At 50.6% G+C, this 7,875-nt stretch overlaps 1 non-coding gene and 1 pseudogene across 1 annotated transcript; both read left to right on the top strand.

Moving 5' to 3' along the window:
• The first annotated feature begins 815 nt into the window (after positions 1 to 815).
• LOC137505721 (U2 spliceosomal RNA) lies at positions 816 to 984 on the top strand (annotated as a pseudogene).
• A 3,499-nt stretch (positions 985 to 4,483) lies between these two features.
• Positions 4,484 to 4,665, top strand: LOC137505775 (U2 spliceosomal RNA). Its single transcript, XR_011020350.1, has one exon. It is a non-coding gene; the product is annotated as a U2 spliceosomal RNA (small nuclear RNA).
• Positions 4,666 to 7,875: the final 3,210 nt, after the last annotated feature.

Here is a 7,875-nt window from a genome sequence, read left to right on the forward strand (position 1 = left end):
TATGATGCTAGCATTTCCGGCAAGACGGGTTACCATGATTGCTGGTGTTATGCTCAGTCTGCCTTGTTCTGGTTTCAGGTGAGGCTAGAAATGAGCGAAGCTGAGGCTTAAAAAAAAATAAAAAAAAAATCTGTTCTTGAGGTTTTTGGGGGGACCTGGAGGGATGGCACTGTGGCAGGGTGTCCTTCCTGGTCGTAATTCCCAGGGACTGATTGAATGGATCTATACCATGGTCAAAGCTGAATGGCTGAGGGCTTTGCTTAGGCGTACTGCCCCTGGAAGTGGCGCTCCAGGTGCACCTGAAAAAACCTGAGATGTGGCAGATCTCAGGCGGAAGTAGGGTGCTTTGGTCTGTACTGCCCATATGCATCGCCAACTAACGCAGCTCCCCGGCCTTTTGGCTAGGGAGAGTGCGGAATTTTTATCACTCCGGCCGCAAGGTCGGGGCCAGCTTGCTGGCACCGGGGACTTCGGTTCCCACCCGGCTCCCTCTCGGGGGAGCCACCCGGACCATGTGGACACAGTTGCCACATGGCCAGGCCCTTTGGGTAACCACTGGGCGCAGTCGGGGTCCTCCTCGGAGGACCCCACGATCCTCCAACCCCTCGGGTGTTGGAGGATGCCACCCCCTGAGCCGAAGGCAAAGGGGGAAGATTCCCTTCGGGGAACAACCGGAAGGGCCCTGCTGCATTGTGGGGCCCGTGGCTACTCATGCACGTTTTGTGGGGGTGCTTTAGGGCACTCACGCTTTTTCCGTGCATGGGGCTAATAGCCTTGCTTACCCGGGACCTCTGTTGCATGCAACAGGAGCCAAGAAAGCTTAAAAAAAAATCTGTTCTTATCAGTTTAATATCTGATATGTCCCCTATCTGGGGACCATATATTAAATGGATTTTTGGAACAGGGAGATGGAAGAAGAGCTTGCTCTGTCCACTCCGCGCATCGACCTGGTATTGCAGTACCTCCAGGACCGGTGCACTACTCTCTCTTACTGGTGTCAAAAAAACAGAACAAAACTCAAATACCCAGCTGACTAACAAAGTGAAGTAGTGAAGTCAAGTGGAGAAATAAAGTGTCCCTCTGCAAAGTGAATTTGCCAGTAGCAAGTGCTGTGTTGTCCACCCTGCTGTGCGGTCTATGTCTGTGCTGCTACTGCTGGGTGCAGGATACATTTGAAATCCTCAATAAAAACATTGTTTCTAGTTATGTCTGCTTTCTTTGTGTATCTGTGTCATTTATTAAGTGAGTCTGTATTTCGCCTGGCTATAAGAACCCGAGAACAGACAAGAAAAGAAGAAGGAAAAACACAACAAAAAACAAAAACTTTTTAAATTTTTTTTACTGTGGCTGAACTCTACTTGCGCTACGCAGTTGCTGCGTCCCCAAAAAACAATGAACGGACCACTTTTCTTCATGTTTGCACTTTGTCCCCTGCAAGAGAAGCAGCAGTACCCCTCCCCTGGAGAGCTGCCAGCGGACTGGCAGGCAGAGCCCTGTCTGCAGCCCCTTATATAGCCTGTGCCCAGGGCATTGTGACATCATCGGTTGACTTCCTGTGAGCACCTGCTCAGGTGCTTGCATCAGTGCCAGGCTGTGATAGTGTGTAGCAGGCAAGGAAGGCATCTCCTGTGTAGGCTTTCCACTCCATGGCCTGTGTCTCCCTCTTGTGGCACACCGCGCACATCCAGACAGCGCAATTAAGAGGAAGGAAGGAAGAAGGATGACCGAAGAAAGACGCATTGTGTTTTTAAGCAGCCAGAGCAAGCCTGCCAGGCTAGAAACTTGACTTCCTCTGCCCTCCACACTCTCTCCTAGCGTGTTGCCGGAATGCAGAGAGCCGGAAGCCTACTTTACTTTTCTTTTCGGCGTGGAGGCACGGCGGCGGAGCGGTGACGGCTGTTCCGGCGGTGAGCGGGGCCATGCAAATGTAATCAGGCGGAAGCTGAGCCTGGCCCGTGTGTCTGCGTTTAGCACAGGTGCGCCCATCCCGGTGGCCCGGCAGGCCTGCAGTGGGAAGGGGCCACCCCCCGGCAGCCAGCCGGTAGCCCCCGGGGTTAGTTAGCTGGTGGCTGTGTGGCAACTGCTGCATTTAGAAGGTAGTTCTCCTTAAACCCCATGGCGGGTCCTGTCGCGGCGGGCGTCGTCTTGTCCTCGAGGCTCGTTATCGCTTCTCGGCCTTTTGATAAAGGTCTACGAATTACCTTTGTGGTTTTCTTGGTTGAAAAGTGAACCTGGGTCCTCCTGGTGAGGGCCTAGGGAAAACGGGGAGAGGATGGCGTCCTCAGCTGGAGATGGAGGAGGATCGCGATGGCTAAAACACACGTTACAATTCCTGGTCAAGCCAGAACATAAAAACCTAGTACCAACCCGAAAATTTGTGGACGTGGTCTTGTGCAAAGCTCTGAAGATCGACAGGAAGTATGGGGTCTTTGCCATACAGGATTTCCCGGCGCAGGGTATGTATGATGTGACCTTTTATAATAAGGATGATGCTTTAAGAGTATTGGAGCAATGTAGAACAAGTAAGGAAGAATGGGCAACAATGTTCTCTTATGTGAAACCATTATTTGTGGAGAAAGAAAGGATGATTTATGTACATCTGTATAATCCATACGTGGAACCACATGTTGTGAAATGTTTTCTGGAGAGATATCTCGAGTATGTGGGCCACCCAGAGAAAATCCTGAATCACCTGGGCTGGTACCGCAGCAAGTTAAAGTTTGAAGTGAGGTTTAAGAGGAGTGAAGGCAGTGGAGGCCTGGTGCACCCCCCACCTGTGTTTTTTATTGGTGGGGAAAGGGGGTATATCACCTACCCGGGCCAGCCGATTGTGTGCAGAAATTGTGGGGAGAATGGGCAAATGGACATGCATTGCGACAAGCAAAAGTTGTGTAGGCAGTGTCACCTGCCAGCCCACCCTGGGAAGCGCTGTACAACACCCAGGAGATGTGAGTTGTGCGGCTCTGAGAAGCATTTAGCAAGAGACTGTGAAAATATGGAAAGCTCCCGCATGTACACCTATGCCTGTGCTGCTGGCTCTGGGGGGTATCGTGGCAGGGACAGGAGGCTTCCCTTTGGTGTGTCCGGGGAGGAGAGGTCCTTCGGGAAGGGTCTCGCTGGTAAAGATGCGGTGCTGGAGTCTGGCGTGGGTCAGGCTGAGGCCGTCAGCCGTGGCAGCTGCAGCTGAGCCTGAGAAAGCTGCCGCCGAGTCTGCGAGGAGCAAGCAGCCTGTGGCTGGAGAGGTGCCCGAGTCTCCCTCCAGTGTGTCTGGCTCCAGCGCTAATGCTGGATGTGATCTGCCGGCACCAGAGAGAGCTCCCTGTGTGGTCCCAGATGTTCCTGCAGAGCAGGAAAAGAGCGCTGCGACCCTCCCCGGGGAGAATGTGCAGCATCAGCCAGCTGCTGAAGAGTGGGGAGGAGGGAGCGCAGAGACAGTAGCCGAAGCGGGAGATGTGGGCGGGTCTGCTGGGACCGATAGTCCCACAGACTCCCAGCTGATTGCAGCACTGCCAGAACCAAGACCTACAGACACGCAGATCATAGAGGGGGCCTGTGACAGGCAGTCCTTCAGATTCACAGCTGGTGGAGGGGATGGCTGGGTGCAGTGGTGCCACAAAGAGCGGGAAACCGGCCAACGGCTCGGAAGACTCTAGGCCCTCCCCCAAAATTAAAATGCAACAGATGTGCAGATTGTTAAAGTGCCCATAATAAAAGTTACAAAGCTGCCACCAGACACTGGAATAATAAAAAAGGTCGCATCACACCCTGCGCCGGGGGCAACCCTGAAGATCCGCACAAAGAAGCGGGGAAAAAATACTACTGGCCCCAGGAGATCAAATTTTGGAGGGAATGTGGAGGAGGATGATAGCCCCGCCTCCTCAGACTCAGAAGCCAGCACCCTACTGACAGTTGGATCCCAAGATTATGTGGGGGAGGAGGTAGACCCCAACACAGCGGAAGGGGATAGGGATAGTGATTATCCCACCGCGTATCAGAAACCACCGGGGACTCCGACTTCAGTCCAGGATACAGTAAAAAGCCCAGGATTGATGAAGAAAGCTCATGTGATGAATTACAGGTGGATATGGAGGATTCTGTGTCTCCTGTCTCCTCACCCTGGAGTGCAGAACCAGAGAGGAGGGTGGAGATGGGGCAGAAGGAGTCAGCTGGCCCCCAGGAGATTGAGATGCAGGATGTGGAGGAAGATAGAGGGTGGTGAGGTGGCAAAAAGGAAGAAGAATCGGCAGGGCAGGTCATCGCTCCCAGTAAGGTCGAGCTCATGGTTACGAAAACAGGTGTAATGGAGGGCACTTTGATGGTTTTTCACCCTTTGTGGCTTTTGATGATGGGCTTGTCTCTCGTCAGTTAATGTGAGGGGCATTGGCTCCCCATACCGCCGAGCCACAGTTTTGCAGGACCTTGAGAGCTTTAAAGTGGACATTTTTTGTTTGCAGGAGTGTGCATTGGCCTGCGTTTGAAAGAAATTGGTTCAATATCTGACTGGGAAAAAAAAATGTTCTTATTACTTTAATATCTGATACGTCCCCGATCTGGGGACCATATATTAAATGGATTTTTGGAACAGGGAGATAGAAGAAGAGCTTGCTCTGTCCACTCCGCGCATCGACCTGGTATTGCAGTACCTCCAGGACTGGTGCACTACTCTCTTTTACTGGTGTCAAAAAACAGAACTCAAATACCCAACTAGCTAAGAAGACTGGACTGAAGTGATATGAACTGAAGTGACCACTAGAGATGTCGCGAACCTCCGATTTTTCCGCGAAAGATTTGGTTCGCGAAAAAGTTCGCGAACCGCAATAGACTTCAATGGGGAGGCGAACTTTGAAAAATACAAAAAATTCTACCGGCTGGAAAAATGATAGAAAACATGTTTCAAGGGATCTAATACCTGGAGGCAGACATGATTGAGTGAAATACACATCAAACGTCCCAGGCAAAAATCTAGATTTCACATAAACCCCTATTTTAAGGTCAATTGTCAATTACAGGCCTACTCTGCTCTCCCTTCCCTCCTCTGCCAGAGAATTATAGTATTTCAAAAGCCAGCTTACATACCATTGCTGGGAATTGAACCCAGGTCTCACTGTGTGGTGAGCAAGTACCTTAACCGCTGTACCAGCAACACTACTAACTGAAGCTAGCCTAGCATGTACCATTTCTGCTTGATCCAAGAGAAAAATTAGACAAGACAAATAACATTTATATCACGCTTTTCTCCTGGCGGACTCAAAGCGCCAGAGCTGCAGCCACTAGGGCATGCTCTATAGGCAGTAGCAGTGTTAGGAAAACTTGCCTAAGGTCTCCTACTGAATAGGTGCTGGCTTACTGAACAGACGGAGCTGAGATGCGAACCCTGGTCTCCTGTGTCAGAGGCAGAGCCCTTAACCATTACACCTTCCAGCCACTGCTTAAGGATTTGCCTTTTGTGTTCAACAGTTGTCCAAAGAGAACCCCAGATAGCCAGGCACTGTACCACCAACACTACATGCTGAAGCCAGCCTAGCATGTACAATTAATGCTCAATCCATTTATGTTTAAAAATACAAGAGAGAGAGAGAGAGAGATAAATCTACCTGGCTATCTGGGGTTCTCTTTGGACAACTGTTGAACACAAAAGGCAAGGCCATGCCTGGCTACAAATCTTTAAGCAGTGGCTGGATGGTGAAATGGTTAAGGGCTCTGCCTCTGACACAGGAGACCAGGGTTCAAATCTTGGCTCTGTCTGTTCAGTAAGCCAGCACCTATTCAGTAGGAGATCTTAGGCAAGTCTTCCTAACACTGCTACTGCCTATAGAGTGTGCCCTAGTGGCTGCAGCTCTGGTGCTTTGAGTCCGGCAGGAGAAAAGCGTGATATAAATGTTATTTGTCTTGTCTAATTTTTCTCTTGGTTTGAGCAGAAATGGTACATGCTAGGCTAGCTTCAGTTAGTAGTGTTGGTGGTACAGCAGTTAAGGTACTTGCCCACCACACAGTGAGACCTGGGTTCAATTCCCAGCTAATGTGAGTTGGCTTTTATGCTACAAATCCTTAAAGGGAACCTAAACTGAGAAGGATATGGATTTTTCCTTTTAAAATAATACCAGTTGCCTGAATCGCCTGCTGATCCTGTGTCTCTAATACTTTTAGCCACAGCCCCTGAACAAGCATGCAGATCAGGTGCTCTGACTGAAGTCAGACTGGATTAGCTGCATGCTTGTTTCAGGGTGTGATTCAGCCATTATTGCAGCCACAGAGATCAGCTGGACTGCCAGGCAACTGGTATTGTTTAACAGGAAACATCCATATCACTCTCAGTTAAGGTTCCCTTTAAAGGGATACTGTAGGGGGGTCGGGGGAAAATGAGCTGAACTTACCCGGGGCTTCCAATGGTCCCCCGCAGACATCCTGTGCCCGCGCAGCCGCTCACCGATGCTCCGGCCCCGCCTCCGGTTCACTTCTGGAATTTCTGACTTTAAAGTCAGAAAACCTCTGCGCCTGCGTTGCCGTGTCCTCGATCCCGCTGATGTCATCAAGAGCGCACAGCGCAGGCCCAGTATGGTCTGTGTCTGCGCAGTACACTCCTGATGACATCAGCGGGAGCGAGGACACGGCAACGCAGGCACAGTGGTTTTCTGACTTTAAAGTCAGAAATTCCAGAAGTGAACCGGAGGCGGGGCCGGAGCATTGGGGAGTGGCTGCGCCAACACAGGATGTCTGCGGGGGACCATTAGAAGCCCCGGGTAAGTTCAGCTCATTTTCCCCCGACCCCCCCTACAGTATCCCTTTAAGCAACCTAATGTTTCTCTTGGATTGAGCAGAAATGGTACATGCTAGGCTAGCTTCAGTTAGTAGTGTTGGTGGTAGAGCAGTTAAGGTACTTGCCCACCACACAGTGAGACCTGGGTTCAATTCCCAGCCACGGTATGTAAGCTGGCTTTTGAAATACTATAATTCCCTGGCAGATGAGACCCTCCTCCCTCCGGTAGGAGGGTGAAGTAATATACAAGAGCCTAACTCTCACTAGCAGAGTGTGTGTAGCAGCTGTCCCTTAACTAATTAGTGCAGGCAGACGAGTGAGTAAAACGGCACAAGGACCTTGCCTTTTATAGGGGGGGGCCTCCAGGCGTGAGTGCAGTCTGATTGGCAACAATATGCCTGCTGACTGTGATGTAGAGGGTCAAAGTTCTGGTCCATAGAGCATTATGGGGCGAATCAAACTTCCGCAAAAGTTCGCCTTTGCATGGCAAACGCGAACCACCAAAGTTCGCCGGCGAACCGTTCGGCCCATCACTAGTGACCACCTGCAAAGTGTTATTTTGCCGAAATCCGCACCAAGTGCTGTTCTCCTTGCGCAGCTCTGTGCTCTATGTATGTGTTACTGCTGGTTGCAGGATAGAGATGATATCCTCTCCCTGCCAACAAATAAAACATTGCTTCAAGTTGTGTTTTCCTTCTTTGTGCATCTGTGTCATTTATTGAGTTCTTATTTTTTGGAATGCAAGAAAAAGAGAAAAGGAAAATAAAAATAGAAAGTATTTTATTAGCTGCGCATGGGCATAGTTACTTGTGCCACCGCCAAACTCAACGACCAGAGGACTTTTCTTCATGGTGCACTTTGTCCCCTGCAGGAGCTGCACCAGCAGCACCTCCCCCCTGGAGAGCTGCCAGCATAATAGCCTCTGCCCAGGATGCAGCAGCAGCCATTATGACATCATCAGTTCATCTTATGTGACCCCCTCAGCCCAGCTCAGGTGCCATCAGCAGCCTGAGAATGTGCTTCCTGACTGTCTTCTATGTGACAGGCTATGTAGTAGGCAAGGAAGGCATCTCCTGTTTAGGCTTTCCACTCCACGGCCTGTGTCTTCCTCTTGTGGC

The sequence above is a fragment of the Hyperolius riggenbachi genome, chromosome 4 (genome assembly GCF_040937935.1).
Source record: "Hyperolius riggenbachi isolate aHypRig1 chromosome 4, aHypRig1.pri, whole genome shotgun sequence".
Lineage (NCBI taxonomy): Eukaryota > Metazoa > Chordata > Amphibia > Anura > Hyperoliidae > Hyperolius > Hyperolius riggenbachi.